Below are 19,052 nucleotides of genomic sequence, written 5' to 3' on the forward strand. Positions count from 1 at the left end.
ACGCAAAAGCAGTCACACACAGTACACACCCGAGTGAGTGCGGCTGGCCGGTAATGTCGGATTTCCAAAAACAGGTAGCAAGCTGGATTTGGCCCGAGGACCTTCTTTTGCTGACTCACATAGAAGATAGAGACACGCAGAGCTAGAGAAAATACCAGCGAGACTCTCCCCCGCAAAGAGACAGGAATGAAATGCCGCGTGGGCGACAACGGAACGAGGGGCGGAGGGAGACTCGGACAAGCGGGTACAGGCTTTCGGCTGCTAACGGGAAATGATGTGCGATGGGATTTCACCCTGACATCAGTGGAAATAATGGTGAGGCGAGCGCTTAGGGGCACTTCACGTAAGAATGATTTAATAGCAGCTGCTCAGAACAGGATCCTTTTCTTTTATTGCCATAGCGCTTGGCGCGGTGCTTTGTGCGAGTGTCTACGCCGTAAATGTTGGTTTAATTGTATTAAGTGATGACTAAATACCTGGATGCGAGCGGAGGTGCAGCCAATTTTCTGAGTCTTTTGCCTGCATGCTGCCCGCAGGGGAGGGGCTCTGGGTTCCAGATCTATGGTGGATCTGACCTTTTTCTTGCCTTATGCAGATCTTGCTGCGGCACGGGTAATATTTTTGTTATGTTCCTCGACAATATGTTACTGGCGAGCATGCATGCCATCCCCCCACCCGAGGAAGTGAGCATGGTTTATTCTCCAGCTTCCCAAGAAGTGAAAATACCATTCATACTTCCACCAAATATTGAGCCCTTCTAACAATGGTAATACTTGGCCCCTGCCTCAGTGATCTTATGGGGAGAGAAAACATGAACAAACTGCTGTGCAACATAACAAAAGACACGTGCCAGAAGACGGGGTAGGGGAAGACCGGCAGCTTCGGAAAGGAGGCAAGACCCAAGAAGGATTTTTGAAGACGAACAAGGGTTCATCAAACAGGTGGGGGAGGGAGGAGGGAGTTTGTGAAAAATGTCATCGTTTCCTTTTCTTAACGCCCATAATTTAATTTCTAAGCCTCAAAAGAGAGAGCGAGAGGGATTCTCAGCCTTCCCTACAATGGAAGGAAATCACACGTGCATGTCATTGTCAGGAAATTCTATAGCTCAACATTTTTCTGAATGGGCTGATTGGTCCTCATTCAGAGGAGGATGTGGGTAATCATGGGAACTCCTTGCAACAAACTGGGAATGGCAACAATTTACAGCTCACACCTCTGCCTGTCCACGGTTTGGAGTCTAGAACAGAGTCAGAGGGACAGAGGGAAAGGAGAGCCGGATGGGTTGGCCAGACAGTCTACACAGCTCGGCTGTTTCTTAGCTGTGTGGCCCTGGGAGAGGGTCCACAGATGTTCCCTCTGGTTCCTTCCAGAACTCACTCCGAACAATCCTCAGTCACGGGCTGCAGTCGGGTGTACTGGATGCAAGACACCTTTTCGAGAAACTTTCTTACAGACTCAAGACTTCCGAGGAAAAATGGTAATGTCAATGTTTTCACACCTCCGACTTCCTCCTGTCCCATCCTCTCTCGTTCTGGATGTCACCCGAAGCTGTGCTCTTCCGATTCTCCCCTCTCTAACCACTGCTGACCTCTCCTTCCAGCGAGGCAGAGCCTGGCTGTTTGCTGAGGGTCTAGCCTTCCATCCAAAAGTCATCAAAGCAGGTAGAGACTTCCAGTTGTAAAAGAAGTAAGGCCTGGGGATGTAGTGTGCAGCACGGTGGCTGTAGTTAATAACCCGCTCTATGCAAACCAAGGAGTCGTGCTGCACACCTGAAACTAATATAGTTATATGTCAACAACACCTCAATTAAAGAAAAAGCCGTCCAGGTCGTCCATTCGTTTCTCCTACAGCATCTCTGAGAATGACTCCTAGGCTTGTCTCTCACAGGCCACCTCTTTCCAGAATCCCAGCTCAGCACTGACAGTTCTCTGCCTCATTTACTGTAAATGCCGCAATTCAGAGCGTGCATCTCATGGGTTTCATCAGCTCCCCTCCCAAACCTGTCTGCCCTACAAGCCTCTGGTGCCTCCTCATGGTGCTTCCATTCTCCCGATCGCTGAAAGTCAGAAACTCACCACACATTCTACTTCTCCCTCCCTGGCGGGGAGCGGAATAAATGGCCTCCAGACACGGCCACATCCTAAGCCCCAGAAGCTGTGACTACTTTAGGTTACAAGGCAAAGGGCAAGGCAGGCTGCAGATGGAACTGACGTGGCTCCAGCTGGCCCGAAAATGGGGAGATGAGCGCACTATCCACGTGGACTTGATGCAATCAGAAGGGCTCCCCTTAAATGTGGAAATGAGAGGCAAAGGAGTATAGGGCCAGGCCATGAGATGCAGAAAAGACTTGATGACCGATGACCATTGCTGGCTTTGAAGATGGAATGGCCACAAGTCAGGGAACGTGAGCTGTTTCTAGACGCTGCAGAAGGCAAACAGATTCCTCATCCCTAGAGCCTCCCGAAGGAACGCAGCCCCTAAGACACCCTGACCTCCAGTGTGGTTCAAGCCATCATGTTGGTGGTGATTTCTTCCTGCATCAATAGGAAGCCCCACACTCTCCTTCCTCCAAACCCAAATCGTTGGCCAAGACATGCGAGTGTCAATCCCTGGTTCTGTGACTGGCTTCCTTCTCTCTGCTCGCGCTGCCTCTGGGTTGACCCGGGTCTGCCCGTGTCCCCAGCCTGTTACCGCCTGCCTCCCTGCCACACAACCAACCAACCAACCAACCACCTCCTAATCTGATTTCTTACCTCCAGTCATTCTGCCCCTCAGTTTCATCTTTGCCACGTGCTTCTGGCACCACAGCTTTTTCCTGTCATTTCTCTTAAAGGCCTAAACAATGAGCGGCTCCCTGCTGGCCACGAGTCCCGTGGGATGCCTTAGCTCGGGGGTCAAAACCTGGCCTGAGCTTCTCCCGAACCGCTTCTTCAACCAGATTCCCACACATTCGCCTCCCGTCCCAGGGACCCAGGAGATGGGGCCGTTTAGGGCTTTTAACAACTGCCTCTGCTTATGTCCCTAGCACAAGTCCTTTTTTTCCTTTGTGAGATGCTTTTGTGTGTTTCGTGTTTATTTTCTTGGTTTTGTTTTCTGGCTTTTTTAAGCTGACTGCAGAACCTCCCAGAGGCCCAAAGAACCCCGGCCGCTGTTGTATTTGGAGTTTTCATATTAAACAAAGAAGAATTGTTTTAGAAGATGGCTATAAATAGTGCGACGTGTCCTAGAAGTTTACGATGAACAAAGTAAAGCTTCTGGCTGAAAACCACAAAGCAGTGTGACTATCCTATTTACAAAATAACCAAAGTATTCATTCCAAAATATGATTTCCTGATACATAGCAGAGTGATCAGTAATGGGACCCCGGTTTAAATGATTCATGCCATTGTTTCAGTAGAGCTGGGTCAGCTCTGGGACCGATTCAGGCGTGCACGCGCAAGTGCACATACAAATCTCACACGGAGATGACACTCAGAATCTAAATTTGAGGCCAATCGTGAATGGGTGGCCTGAGCCAAATGACCACCTAGTCCTCGAAATCCCCCACGATCAATCTGGATGTCAGAGGCTCGTGCCTCTTGGGGTTAAGGAAAATTAATCAACACAGAGATGGACAGCTGGTGGTGAGGGTGCAGAGATGAGGGACGTTGGCACCCAGGTGACGGCTACGGTGATCTGGCAGAAACAGCTGCCTGGGCAGATGGCCCCTGGCTGCGTGCCCCCCCCCCCAACCCCCCGGGCTCCAAGTATCATCATCCTGAGGTGGCACTCATCCCGGGAGGAGGACTCTCCTGGAGAGAGAGGGGCTCTCTTTTGTCCAAGGTGCAGGGTCCTGGGGGAAGCAGACGGAAGGAGAAAGTCCCCAGTGGAAGAGGACGGACACCTGTCTTAGCTGAGATACAAGGTGTGGGCCTGAGAACGGAGATGGGGAGCGCAGGATGGATGCCCTTACGGATTACTGTTACAAGCCAGCAAGATGGAAGTGACGAGGGTTCGCGTCGGTTGGCTTCATCTTTTCTGCCCCCTCCTCTGAAGAGGCCAAACCACCATCCTGGCAAGTCAGTGCAAAGAAGACATTTAACCCCCGGCCCGCGCTGTCACAAGCCTTGCCGTCATCCTGCTCGCTAGCTCATGTTAGAATCTCACAACTTTATTCCTGGTAGTCCCCCCCGCCCCCCGCCGACTTTGGCTATGACACAAAGATAATCTACACCTTGAAGGAACACCTAGGACCCCCATGAAGACGACATGCATTGCAAGGTTTGACCTGTGGCCAAAGTCCGTGGGCGAGTTTTCCAGGTCAAAATTGCAAGAATATGGAAATTTCAGGGGCGCCTGGGTGGCTCAGCTGTTGAGTCTCTGCCTTTGGCTCAGGGTGTGATCCCGGGGTCCTGGGATCGAGTCCCGCATCGGGCTCCCCGTGGGAGCCTGCTTCTCCCTCTGCCTGTGTCTTTGCCTCTGTGTGTGTGTTTCTCGTGAATAAATAAATACAATCTTAAAAAAAAAAGAGCGTGGACGTTTCAGCCATATGTGCAGCTGACCAAGGACTAGGAGTCTCCAGACCGAGTGCACTCTGGGAGTTCAATCACCCACTGGAATAAGGAGATACCTGGTTGTCAGCGTGGCATCCAGGAGTTTCTGAATTCCAAATTTCTCTTCATGGAGTTTTGACATTTTAATCATAAGGTAAACCCATCTCAGTGCCTCCCTGCAGCTCTTCTATGTCATGTCTGCAAACTCCACGAACAAAGATCATTTTTCTAATTTGGAGTATATGAAAAAGAGCATGCATTCCAGCCCCCGATAATTTTCCTTTCAGTCCCTCACTTTGTATGGCTCTGAAAGCCATCACTATGAGGGCAATTCATGAATCACCAGATCAAGGAATAAACGGATACCAACACTGGGTGGCCGGTGGTCAACTGTTACTACCAGGTGGCTCTTAGCCACTGCCCGGATGATTCCCGAGGCACTTACTCCGGGTTTTTTTTTTTTTCTACATACCCTCTGGAGTAATGGAAACTAAGTTTGATGTTAAATTTACCAAAACATAACCGAGACGACGAACACACCACCGAAACCGTACAAACGTTACACCAAATCACATAAAAAACGGTTTGGCCGGGGTGCAGGGGAGGGCCTCAAAAGGGCTGTGTATAACAAACAGCATCCCAAATTCTACGAATAAATTTTCTTTAAAAAGTCCTAAATTTACGAACCACAAGCCAGTCAGTTTTCGATCCCCTCTTCACACGAGTAACAAAGATTTAGCTGGCTTATTGCCATTTGGATTTTTGCTCTGAGATTATCCCTGTTAGAGAACCACAGGTGGAATTGTTTTTTAAGGACCGCAGAATGATGTTTTTATCTTAGATCAGAAGAAACACGGACTTTCAGAGGACTCAAGACTTTGGAACTGTGAAACTTTGGAAATTAGCCTCAGTTTGGTGAGGCAGAAACAAGAGAAACTGGGTGCTCTACTCAAGATGAATTCACCACAAATTAAATGACACAATGCAAGCACTCAATGTCTGCATATTTGGCTGTGGTTTAGCATTTAGCTTTGAGTTCTAAAAACCACAAAATAAACACCCTACCCAAATGCTGCTCTACCGATTAGCACCCTCGCTGATTTGAGACACAGGCGCGTCAGTAAGTACACAATAAAACGGGGCCATGGGGGGATGCAGGGGGGAGAGGGAAATCCATTTGAATTTAGTGGCATTTTGAAAGACTGGAAACTGATACCACAACAGAGGCTACTTCCTACTCCAAATTATGGCAGAGAACGGTCAAAATGCAAAGTGGCTCTTAAAGCAACAGTGCAAATAACACGCTAGCAGGAACAGGTGGGGAAAAAAGAGTGATCTGGAACATTCTATAAGGTAATGCCTCTGAAATATCTCTGGTGAACCTCCGACTGTCAGCACACTCAAATTCCTTCCCTTGATCAGTGACGGACGACTAAGAATTTCTGCTAACCAAATCTTAAGCGGCCAGAGGGAACTGACTGGAGGGAAGAAAAAAAAAAAAAAACCGTGATGAGCAGATAAGCACCGAGGCACTCGGCTCAAGTTTTAAAGTAACTAATTAATACAATAGATGGTTTTTTATAACTTGCCACTTCACCTTTGTTCTGAGGAGTGCTCCTGTTAAAATGTTTTACCTGATACCAAAAGTGAGAAACAGGGAAGACTTTTAATTTCACCAAACCCCCACCTGGTGGAATTCATGCAAATTGAATTAAACTGTTCGCAAAACCTTTTCTATACTTGCACATCTGTCCATAATGTGCTCGGTTTTTAGTAATTGGATCTCTAGGATAGTCTCTAAAATAATCACATACTCTCTTGACCATGTAACCTGATTAATAATGAATGAACATTCCTGAAAAGAATCACTTGGAAGCACAGCAGATGTCTTTGGGGATACGAAGGCTTTAATGATAAAAATTAAGGAGAAATGGGAGCTAGGTCACACTGTCTGGTTATTTTAATTGAAACCCAGTCTTCCAAATTTACTTAACAGAATGCTTAAATACACCTTCTGGAGTTCATTTATACAAGCAGACAAGAAAAAAAAAAAAAAGACGCCAATGACAATGCAAAAAAGCAATCCTGATTTCTTAAGGACCAATGCCCAGATCCCGCCTGGTCTTAATAGTAAAGAAACCCCCTCGACAGTCTCCCAAATGCGAGATCTCCTACTGCAAGCTGATCAATAGGTTAAAAACAGGAAACAGCACATTTGTCCTTAATAGTTCTTTTAGCCTCTCTCCAGATTCTTACAAATAGATCACCTCGAATACCCACCAATGGACTGCACCCTAGTTCTTGTTGAAGAAACATCGCCGTAGGCAGAGGATGGGGACCCACGAAATGACAGACGGGCCACCGAGACCAGATGGTGGGTGGCAGGCAGTGCTGGAGCGGTCCTGTGTGTCTGTGAGAGCGTCAACAGTGAAACACAACAGGAAAATCGACGCGACAATTCCAGGAAGGCCAGCTCCACCTCATCCACCCCGCCAGGGCTGCTGAGTTGAAGAATCAAAACTCCCTCTTGCTTTCCAATTGCCTTTTCCACAGACCCGACAGGGCTTCCCTATGCCCTCGCCCACTCAACGTTCAACTCAAGCCAAATGACAAGGCAGCTCGGGGCAGATTAACACCCATTGCCTCGTCCCAAAAAAATGATGACTTGGCACCAGGATCTGTACCCTCGTTGCTTACGGGGACCAGCGGCAGGTCAGTGTCCTGCAGCTGAGCGCTGGATGCCAGCTTTCCATGCTGCCAACAGGAGCGTCCTGCCCAGCTCCCGGGGTCAGCGACAGGCGCTCGCCCCCCTTGCATTTCAGTCCTTTTGGCGGCCTCCTAAGCACATGATCCCATTATGCTCTGGACGCTGGGCTGGTTTGTTTGTTTTTTGTTTTTTTGTTTTTTGTTTTTAATAATATACTTATTATTTTGTGTCTGTCTTCTGAATTAAAATATAATACCTGGAAGAAGTTTTTTAAAACATTACATCAAGAAGAACGAGCTCTTGTACAGACACAATAAAGTGGTTATTTTTTCTCCTTCCCAAAATAGAGGTCTAAATTGCAGTTGATCATCCTGATAAACAATTGAAAATACACGTGTATGAAATACATACATTTGCACATACTCACAGAAGCAAAACATATATACACACACATATATGCCTATGTCACACATGCATATAACATCAAATATACCTATATTTATGTATACATATAATGCCTACAACCTACACACGGAGCAAATCTGTGGTGGGTGTCCCAGATTTCAGTCTCCAGAATGGCAAAGAAAGAGTGAATTGAGAATGGGAAGTAATCTTTTTAAAAATGGACTGTCTAAAGGAAGAAGAGGAAGTAGTCTTCCCAAAAGGAAAAAAAAAAAAAAAAGGCCTATCCTGCAGTTCTTTCAAGGATGTTGCTTATCACCATGCAAGACAAGAAACTGCAACCAAAGTAAATCATCAGGAAAGTGTAAAAAAAAAAAAAAAAAAAACACGAAGCCAGAACAAAAAACAATGCCGATTGCAAACCTGCACTATTCATGTGCAAACCCAGACATCTGGCCTCCACCAAAGGTGTGTAAGAACTTGTCGCTGAACGGTGAGCAGGAGGCAAGGACCACCTACCTCCTCCTGTTGCCTGCCTTGAATGTCGTGACATTCATCACTTTCATGCCATTGCAACACCTCACGGTAAAACCAAAGCATGCCTCACATGTTTGGACATAAAAATGCAAACATCTACTCTCTTGGCTTATGTCTGTACAAATCGTAATCTCATTTGTCTGTTAACAATAAACAAAGGGATTACTCAATTGCACATACAGATGACTTCCCGAAGAAGTCCTCACTCTCCGCAGAAAAGACACGCATACATCAAATAGAATTTGAAAGGACTTTTCATCATGAGCTCTGAAAACATCGCTTTTGTTAAAACAACGTTAAAATGGGCAAAATTTCTACGAGACACGGCTAACTTGTCCATATTTTGGCCCCGTGGTGGAAAAACGAAGCCCGACCCTCTAGAGTTGAAACACCAGGAAACAAACACGTACTCCACCCCTCAAAAACAAAAGAGAAAGACAAACAACAACAACCCTTATAATCTCCTCTAGACCCTAGTCTGGCAACCTCTGCAGGAGATTTCCCACCGTCGGAGGGTCTCAGACATTTCATGTCCTATATAGCTGTTATTTATTTTTGTATTTCTTAGAGAGAGAGTAGAGTGAGCAGGAGCATGAGTAGGGGGAGAGGGGCAGAGAGAGGGAGAAGCAGGCTCCCCGCCGAGCAGGGCGCCCGATGCCACGTGGGGCTCCGTCCCAGTTCCCCGGGATCATGACCTGAGCCGAAGGCAGGTGCTTCGCCGACGGAGCCCCCTTGGGTGCCCCCTTTTGCAGTTTATGCGAAGAAAGAAAACATCCAGCGCTAAAGGCACATGGAACCTCTTTTACACTGAAGCCAAAATGACTGATGTTTCCGTGGTCTAAGCCAGGCCGAGCGGCAGGCAAGGATGTGGTGGCGAAGGCAGGGACATCCCGCGAAAGAGAAGGCGAGAGCGGGGACCTGGCCCACCGGACCCCGACAGCCCTCCGCATTGCCCTCTGGGGGTGGCAGAAACGAAGCGGCCGCTGGTCCCCCTGAAGCCCCCCGCAGATGAACAGCGCCTCAACGCCGCCTTCCCGAATGCTCTTCCCAGTGTTGCTGGGTGGACGGGCATTTCTACACCCATTCAGAGATCTAGTCTATGTCGATGGAAGATCCCATAGATGCCTACGATGGAATCGAATTTTGGAGTCGCGTATAAACATGCATGTGTGTTGGGGATCCCTGGGTGGCTCAGCGGTTTAGCGCCTGCCTTCGGCCCAAGACGTGATCCTGGAGACCTGGGATCGAGTCCCACGTCGGGCTCCGTGCATGGAGCCTGCTTCTCCCTCTGCCTGTGTCTCTGCCTCTCTCTCTCTCTGTGTCTCTCGTGAATAAATAAAAAACATATTTGAAAAAAAACATGCATGTGTGTACCTGTACGCACCCGCACACACCCATATACAAAAGCACCTTTGCAAAATTACCTGGGACACTTGGCTATTCACTCTTCACCAGCCCCTCAGTTACAACATCCCTCCCGCATTCGAGAACCATTCTTTCCCCTGCACAAAAATGGAAACTTGTACATAATGTAGATATTAAACCCCCCTGCCAGATGCCTCCTCGTGTCTGAAAAGGGTTGCCCCGAAAATAGCAAAATGACATAAGAGGTCCAGTCTCTGATGGATGAACCGGTTGGGCTGGGTTGCTGCGGCAGCTAGATTCCATCTGGAAGATGCTTGTCAGTCGGGAAAACTTTTTCTTACTTCATTCCTACGATACCCCTCTAGAAGGCAGAGAAAGTGCACACTCTCCCCTTCCCACTTGCTATCCACCAGGAGAAAAATGCTTCAGTAAACAGTTGGGGATGGTGGCCAGTACGGCATCCCACCATCGCACTCCGAACACCGAGAAGCTGACGTTCAATGGCACGCACCACCACTCCGGTCTCCTGACTCATCGAGGTAATGACAATGTCACATAGTAACTGACTCCTATTGTATGGACAGATTGGGAAATTCAAATATGATAGTTCCTTTCCTCAAAGGAAATGGCTTTCTCTCTCAACTTCAAAGTCAGCCACACACAAAAACCTCATGGTCACAATGCCCTGAAGCTACTTTGCGATCTTAAAAAAGAAAGAAAGAAAAGTAACCTTTATTCACAACTCCTGGTTAACTATTATGAAGAACAGGCTTTAAACGTTTCCCGTGATCACTGAAGCCCTACAACCAGGGGATGAAGTCTTTTTTTTTTTTTTTAAGGCAACAGAAAGAGGAGTGACTCTTTTGTTCTGAATTGTTATTGTAAAGCACCACATGAGAGAAGGGGAACGATGGGAACATGGCAATGAAAAGGACAACAGTGCTGACAAACGAAAACAGGATATTAAGAAAAGCGTCGGAACTGTGCGTCCTCACAGAACAAAGGCAGGAGGCTTCTTGGGAGAAATTTGAGCAAAGATACTTGGAAAAGATGTAAACGCTAATGGATGAACGAATTTTCCAGGCAGCAAGAAATCTTCAAGGCTGGGGCAGTAAAATTGGGTTATCATTAAAATGCATGCATGCACGCACCCGCGCTCAAAGTATCATAAAATTAACACTCCTTTCAAATCACATTAAATCACTCACTTTTCAACCCAACATCCACTTCTTGACATTTCTAGATCCATTTTTGAGCCATCTGAAATAAGATATGGTTTTTTTTTTTTCCTTACACCACTGAGCTCACTTAGTGGACACCCATAAGGAAACGGAATTTTTTACAAAAAGAAAAATCATCTCTCTCCGTTCAGTGCATATTCCTCCACTTTAAATATAACCTGTAAAGAGAGCTTTCAAGAACCCCCAGGGAACCCACGGAATGGGTTCTTCGTTGAGAAACAATCACCACGACTAAGTAGCTCACGTGAATGTAATAGATCGGTTGGGTCAAGTCACGCTCTTATCACTCTCTACCTTTTTTTTTCTGATGAAAATTCTGCTAAAGCTGCTTAGTAGGGCAATGCATTTAGGGAGATCATCAGACTTCGTCCGGTTTATTGGACCCACTACACAACGAGAGGTGTATTGATCATTATTTCAGTCTCTAAGCTACTGGGTTCAGAAAAACAAGCAATAGATCCGGTCTCGCAATGCCCCCAAAATGGCCGCCCATTTCCTCTTCTCTCTGTTCTGCTGCTTCTCTACTTCCTTCATCCTTCCCCATCCTGTCTTGCTATTGTAAGAGGAAGGGAAAACTAATAGGCTTTCCTCTTTTAGACAATGCACTTCAGCTGGCTTTCTCTTTGATGTGCTGGCAGAAAAGATGGGGTTAAGTCCTGAGCTCAGTGGGCCCAACTACCCTTGGTCTAGTTTTGGGGTGGTGTCCATCAGTGTGGTGTCGTGCAAAGAAATGTGTACCTTGAACCTGAGTTCAAACCCTGGCTCTGCCATTTCCTACTAAAGGCGGAGAGGAGCCAGCTACTCGACATATCTTCGACTCACAGATCCTCTTCCTATCTTATACAGTTTCCTTATCTGCAAAATGCGACAATGAGCACAGTCTCAAAGGGTCTTTGGAGGATTAAGTGAGGCAAAGTTTAAAAGTGCTAGCGAAATTGTAGCTCCCACACCCTTCCTCCCCTCTTGTCCTGAATCACCTCTTCCCACTCTTCTTTGAGTACCTTAATGATCTGTATGTTTTGTTGTTCAAACCACTTTTGGAAATGGAAAGGATAGGAATCCGTTTATTTGTTCAATAATGTGCATGGGCTGTCTTCTGTCATGGAACAGTAAATGACTAAGAAACCAGCATTCCTAGTATTAAGATCAATTCTGTTTAAGTACTTGTCTTCAGGTAGGCAATCTTCTGTATTTCCCAGCCATCAACATGCCGCGCTTCATTACCACTGGGTCTCCCACCATGTCCTCGAGGCCTCAGTCCTCTGCTCCTCACTGAAGAGCTCCCTGTCCCAGACGAATCCTCTGCCAGAATTTTTGATTTTGCAGGAAATTGGAGACCCTGGCATGGTGGTACAAGTGAGACTATCAAGAACGGCCAAGGGTTTCAGATGTTTCATACTTACAAGCTAATCAGTTAGCCTACCAGTTTCATGGATTTTGGCAGAAGACACGAGACCCATGAGTCAGAGAAAAAAGGATGTTGTTGGGACACAGCAGGCATCGTGAGTTTCATGTTCATGTCAGTTCCCCTGGTCCCCCAAGTCCACGGGGCACCTGGGAGTGCCCCAGGTGCAGGCTGCATTCACAAGGAGTTTGCATCACAGCTGAGATGTGTGTTTGCATCACATACAAGCTTAGGAAACCCGAATCTTTTATTATGGACTACAAGCAAACTTGCCTGACATTTGCCCTATAGAGACACATTATCTTTATTATAATGAGCAGCAAACAAACCTGCTTTCTACCCGGAGGGAGATAATCTATCTCGATCTTCCAAGCTGTTTGCTGTACAAATAAATATCCTTTTAGAGATAGCCTGGAACAAAAGCCACCAGCACCTCAGCTCACAAGAGGTACAGAAACGCGAGTGGTCCCTGGAGAATTATTTCCCAACAGACACAGCTCCTGTTCCCTCCTGGAGACCTGGCACAAGAAATCAGATCACCACTGGGTTTTCCAGCAGGTAGGGTGGAGGCAGTTAACTTGACACTAAATAACCCTTGAGCCATCTATGGAAGACCAGAGGCAAAAGGAGCCCACAAGAAAGCACTCCACGCTCCTCATCCCCACCACCCTCTAAGATCAGGGGATGTACCAGGAAAACTGGCAGAGAGCAGATTTTGCCCAAGTAAACAGAGTCCTTAATAACTTCCTTATTAGTTCCAAATCAGCCTGTATCCGGTCTTCACTCTTAATCAGAACTCATTTTAAGAGTTTGGAAGAATAAGCTAGTTTTGTTACTTCTATATTAGAAGTCCTATATGTACATTAAGTTGACTTTCTTTTTTTAGATTTTTATTTATTTTAAAGATTTTATCTGAGAAAGAGCACAAGCAGGGGTAGAGGGAGAAGCAGACTCCCCACTGAGTGGGGAGCCCAACACAGGCCTCAATCTCAGGACCCCGAAATCATGACCTGAGCTGAAGGCAGATGCTTAACTGACTGAGCCACCCAGGCGCCCCAAGTTGACTTTCTTTAACTAGGTTTTTTTAGAGCTACTTTTGGAGTAAAAGCAGAGAAAGTCAGTTCTCTGAATATTCTTTCATTCAACAGGTATTTTTGAGGTCTTGCTGTGAACCAGACATTGCTCTGGGCAGTGGGGAATGCACTTTTGCTCCTGGAGGCTTACATTTTCAGGAGGGAAAAAAATAGGAAAAGGGTGAGAAAACACCATCATTTCAAAGAACCATACATAAAATGAAAGAAACAGAAAGAATGTCGTGATAGAAGATGGAGGGGTGGGTGATGTCTACTTTAGCTACAAAGACATTCTACTCATATCTGTGTAGGCTTCCTTGATATTTTGGCTTTTCCCCCTCCCCATAAACAAGCAAACAATATCTTAATTTCAGTATAAACCTTTCCAGCCCCTGGGTACAGGGTTTTGATTTAATCCTCAAGTCGTTGAGTGTTCAGTGGCAGATTTCCTTAAGGGATGATTTCTTCTTCAAGGACATTAAAATCCAACTTTTACCATTTCTCCCATGAAAAGACAAAGTGATACATTATTGGAAAACAGTGACCTCTTTATTTTAGCGATAAAATCTAGGAGAAAGGCCACGATCACATGGTGGACCAAAAAAACAGGAACTATGGTAAGTACTTAGAATTCCCTGAATGTCTGGGTGGTTGACGGCAGGATGTTAACCCAAAGTTGAAAGTAACCATGGACATGCAGTTAAGGGTACAGGGAAGGGTGTGAAGGAAATTAATAGACATTTCAAGAGTCATTGGTTTTGCTTTTGCCTGTCTAGAAGAACCTTCAGGAAGGAAGGGAAAGGGGTGGGGAAACGGCATGGGGGTTAATGCACAGGTAGAGCTAGGGCTTCATGCCTGGAGGATCAAAGGCAAGTAGAAACTAGGAGAGCCCATTGCCTGAGAGCTGTATTGGTGTCTCACTGACAATAATCATGAAAGGGATCTCAAAAGAAATAAATTCACTGGCTAGGTAAAATTGCAACAGCAGCTGGATCATGGTTTTTAGAGCCCATCTCTTCAAGGGCTTAGAAGGGAGACGAGCACGGCAGGAATCAGCAGGAATCATGAAAGAGTGATGGGCGGCAAGTGGCTATCACAGCTCAGCAGAGGCCAAGGGACAGGCTTGGGAAGTCTTGGTGGCGGGTGCCAGCCACCCCACAGTGAAACCAATAAGCAGGTTTAGGAGAGGATGGAGCAGCAGGCACAGTGGGGGTTGCGGCACAAGTAATTCTCCCAGAGTGAGTTAACCCCAGCCCAAAGACCTTGGGCCTAAAAACCAAGATGGAAAATGTTTCATTGGAGGCTTGATAATTCTGCAAAAAAAAAAAAAAAATACTTGAAATCATATGAAAACAAATCTCACAAAGGCTGTGAGGCTTCTGGCGTCTTTTTAAAAAATACTCTCAAGGCAGGCTAACCTCTGAGAGACTTTTCTTGCATTACCCAAAGATGTTTCCTGTTGTAACCCTGAGAGGAATTACAAATGTAATTTATAAAACCGGAAATCAAGACATTCCCTTGGAATTAATATCAAAAGGTACGATCTCAGGGACCTGACGCTAAGGATTTTGTTGTCGTTTTGCTCTGTTTCTTATTTGTTTGCTGTTTAGGACTGTTTGAGTCTCAAAGGAAAAAAGTTTTATTTTCACCCAGTAAGCATGCACTTCGTCTTGTAATTTTATCCTCTCGTTGTATCAAATGCTATCAAAAGCTGGCTTTTTGAATATAAGCGAAGGTACTCAGTCCTTGAGATACGATCCAGAGCTTAAAAATCCACTTACGAAAAAATACCTAGCTTTAAGAACGGTGACTTTTCAAGGTGGTGAAGCTACCTCAAAGTGGAGATACATTTATTTTGATAGTGAATCTGGAGGTTAATTGGAAAAAGCATCACAATTATGTGAGAAAGCGCTGCATTTTTTTGGAAAAAAAATACTTCTTAACGTCTGTTCTCTCATCTTTATGGTGAAGACTGCTGGGTCATCCCTTGTTGCGGAGCCCCTTGAGCTTGTCCTTACTTAAATTAACAGACACTTGATCCAGGGCACTGCTCCAAACAGTTCCACCAGTTGTCTGAGTCTATTCTTTCTATGACAAACTCCTCCAAGTGACTCTCTCTTGTAAACGGATGCAAATATGCCATTCCCCAACTCCATTCATTCTCTCCGTCAGGGTGGGAAATGCCCTGCTCCTGGGGCGCTGGGCAGAGGGGGCAGGCCGATGGCAGGGTGACTTCCCAGAAGGGAGCTTTGTTGTGCCCGAGCCACTGCCAGGCAACCTCCCTGCACATCAACTGCCAAAACATCACGGTCCAAATAGGGGCTCTCTGATCCCCCCCCCCCGTCCCGCCCCCACCTATCAGCATCCAGAAAGCAATTCTTTGCATGGGTGCTTCTTCATCATGATCCTGACTGGCAGCTCCGAGGATTAAACGCAGGTCCTTTATGCACATTAGCCCCCTGGAGTGTTGAACTCCAAAACCTCTATTTTCTCCCGAGTCTACCCCGTATCTCACAAAACCCCAGTTAGCCACTGTGGTACACAGCCTTTCTTCCATTCTGGGTTATCAAAAGAAAACAAAACAAAACACCAGACCCTACAACAAAATGATGGACATGGTAATGACGGAGAGTTTGTAGGGTAGTGGGCAGATTCCAGGTTCTTTCATCGCGGAGACTGGGAACCCATTTACTTCTTTATCATTAAAACTTCACATTCTCATCAGCAGAATCTGCTCACAATGGCACAAATGATCAATCGGCTGAATGAAAACTGTGTGCTCTGCGTGCGTATATATATCTCCATTAAAAAATGGCCCTCAAAACTGCTGAATGAAAACCAACACCAGTGCCTTCTTAATCAAGCAAAATTTCCTGCTTAGCGGCTGCATTAAAAAAAAAAAAAAAAAAAAAAAAGACCATCTGGCCTCTCTGCTACTTGAGGGTTTTTGCTCCTCACTTCCTGGTTATCTTTAGCAACGTATTATAATTTCACTTATAAATTATTTTTACCACGGTGCATTTCCTTCTGTGAACTACTTTAAGAAGCAGAGTAGAAAGCATTGTTCTATTTCTAGGAAAATACTTCTCAGTTCTAAATGGCAGGTTGGAAAGGGGAAAAGACTACTTGAAAGAGGAAGATGGAAGTCAAATCACAGTGAGAGCATTAACTACTCATATTTCTTTAAACATAAACACGTCTGCCACCAAGCTCTCTCTGTCCCTTTCTCTCTCTCTGTAGAGATGTAATAATTTACATCCAAAAACAGAGAGCCACTTCTGCCCTGCTCATTCAAAGTGTTCCTTGTGCTAAGCACTCTCCAAAAAATAAGTCAGAAAATGGAATTCATTCCTGCAGAGGAAAGACTATAATAAAAGTACAATCAAACTTCAATTAGTTGAAATTCTCTGAAAATGGGAGAGTTCTGGTTAATTTAATTTTCTGGTTAACTGAACCTCAAATAGAAAAGCTTTTTTTTTTTTTCCTAAATCCTCGTTGAGAACGTTCCTAAAGTGCTTGAGCCCCCTTTACTTGCATAACTCCAAACCACATAACTGGATTGAATCAGAAGTTCTTAGGTAATTCCAAATTTTATTATTTCTTGAGATCATCACTTTAAGGACCTTTTTTCTTTTAGTCATAGAGGAGATTTAAGAGATTGCACTGAATGTGTATTTGTATCCGTGATCCTGAACGTTTGCGTGAATCCGTGATATTGGCTTCTTCCTTGCATCTCACGATCTCTCAGGAAAGTATAGCGTAGAAAACTGGGTAACAGAGAGGTCTGATTCTTTTGGCCAAATTCAGGCAAGTTGAAGTTTTGGTATGGTTGTGTGCTAAAAGAAACTGACAAAAGTCCCTTCAAAGCCTGTCCGGTAAGTATCAATAATAAATCATTTTAATACAGTGCCTCCCATCACTTTTATTAACACCAATTAAAGACCATGTCAATTCCTTTGATGTACACATTTAAACTCACTAAAAAAGCACTAGGGCTTAGGTTTCATGGTAGAACACGGCGGCAGCTCCAAAGTGGCCCCAAATGTCCACCTTGCACAATGTGGCCACAGTAAGATCACCTCTCACTTGGGCTCCATGTGCCAAGTTCCCACAGGACTTTATACCGTGCCACCTCGAGCTAGCAAACAAAATACCATGCTGAATCAAAGAAGTGCCCAACAGTAAGAGCCCTCTAGTCTTATACCAGTCTTCCTGCCCTTTGCTGAAGACTATTCTAGAAGGAATTCCTGCACTGGGGAGGAGATTGGAAAAGTGTCAGTTAACATCATTTCCCACTCTAAATACCATGCCATGTACGTGCAAAGATAAGACTGGTGCTTTCGCTCTCTAGGTAGAATCTAAGTAGAATGTCTGTCTCTGTCTCTCTCGTACACACACACACACACACACACACACACACACTTTTTGGTGGGCGGGAGCAGCAAGGGGTGTTACAATGTACTCATCCTCAAAGCAGCACTAGGAAAAATCTACTGTGTATTGAAATCTTATGATTTGCCAGGAACTCAGTTGGCTACTGGGCACACAATAGGATTTTCATAAAGATCCCCATAACGGACCGAATGACAGTGAAGGGATCAGTCATAGCTCACTTATGAACCTATAAAAGATCTCCTTATAGGTAGATTAATGATACCAAATTTAGTGGCAGTGTCAGTGTTCCTGAACAATGACTATTTTGAAAATGGTGCGGTTGTCACATAGTAAAAATAAGACTTTATGGTAAAGCATAAATAGACTCGTTTATGTGTTGATCTTATCAACTAGTATATCTTGGGCACAAACGTGGGGAGCATATCCTCAGGATATGCTCTCAAAATCTACAACTCAGTGGAGACATTGCCTATGATCAGTGGGTTTTTCTCCTTGCTCATTTCGTCCTTCTATCTGTACTGTCCGCTCTTCTCAGTACCTCTGACAGGTCTTGCCCTGTAGAAGGATAATGACACCCAAAGTGTAAACACTTTGATTTTTCCTAGGGACCTCTTCGGGGAACACAATAGACCTGAAGCCTTGGGGAGTTCTGCAGAGACTTTCTAAAGTGAGACACTCAGAAGCAGGGTAAGGGACCCGAGGGTGATTTGCCTCCAACATCTGTCACCGCAGTGATTTCCAGCTGGAGGGGGTGGATATGACACCCTTGGTCAAAGGTCTGGGCAAGTAGCCCCATCCCATCTAGAACCGCCCAAACACCCTCCTGGGTCATGTGTAGAAGCAGCATCAGAAGGTATTGCAGATCATTACCTGCTGGTTCTGTGAAGCTGCCCTCCCATTAAATACTGAAATAGCTTCCTCAGAAGAGGGCAAACAGGTCCCATGGTGCGTGACTCAGTTAGCTACCATGCCCTGAGCGACAGTGCGCCATATTGATTCTTCACTGCAGGAAACAAAGCACCCCTATCAGAGGAAGTATTAGAAATTAACACTTACTTGGGGGATCTGGGGGACCTGGGAGGCAAGAGTAATGCTTGCATTGATGTCCCAGCACCCACATGGTTGACATGTGAGGCAACTTACAAAAGGCTTCCTTCGAGTTTCCTTTTTTTGACCATTCCTTCATATAACCATAGCTGACATTTTTTTTCAGCATCTACAATTTGTCGGGCACTTTATATAAATGATCTCTAATCGCTCCTCAAACTCGAAAGACTGGGTCATATTTTGCCCCTTCTTTTTTTTTTTCCATCTTGCCCCTTCTGCAGCTAAGGAACTGAGGCTCACACTTAGAACCTCTAGCCCGGGGCCACGCAGCCGGCACACAGCAGAGTC

The 19,052-nt window shown here is 45.6% G+C and overlaps 1 protein-coding gene across 13 annotated transcripts in view; it reads right to left on the reverse strand.

The window, feature by feature from the left end:
* The window catches only part of MID1 (midline 1), a 593,315-nt gene that overhangs the window by 108,738 nt on the left and 465,525 nt on the right, over positions 1 to 19,052 (reverse strand). Inside the window, exon 1 of one of the 13 annotated variants that reach the window (XM_026015306.2) lies at positions 6,813 to 6,971. The exons of 11 other annotated variants lie outside the window; for them this stretch is intronic. The gene's annotated coding sequence lies outside the window, so the exon portion shown is untranslated. Of the gene's footprint in view, positions 1 to 6,812; positions 6,972 to 19,052 lie in introns of those variants that run through there. One more of the 13 variants, XM_072744777.1, reaches the window with a different exon arrangement.

The sequence above is a fragment of the Vulpes vulpes genome, chromosome X (assembly GCF_048418805.1).
Source record: "Vulpes vulpes isolate BD-2025 chromosome X, VulVul3, whole genome shotgun sequence".
Lineage (NCBI taxonomy): Eukaryota > Metazoa > Chordata > Mammalia > Carnivora > Canidae > Vulpes > Vulpes vulpes.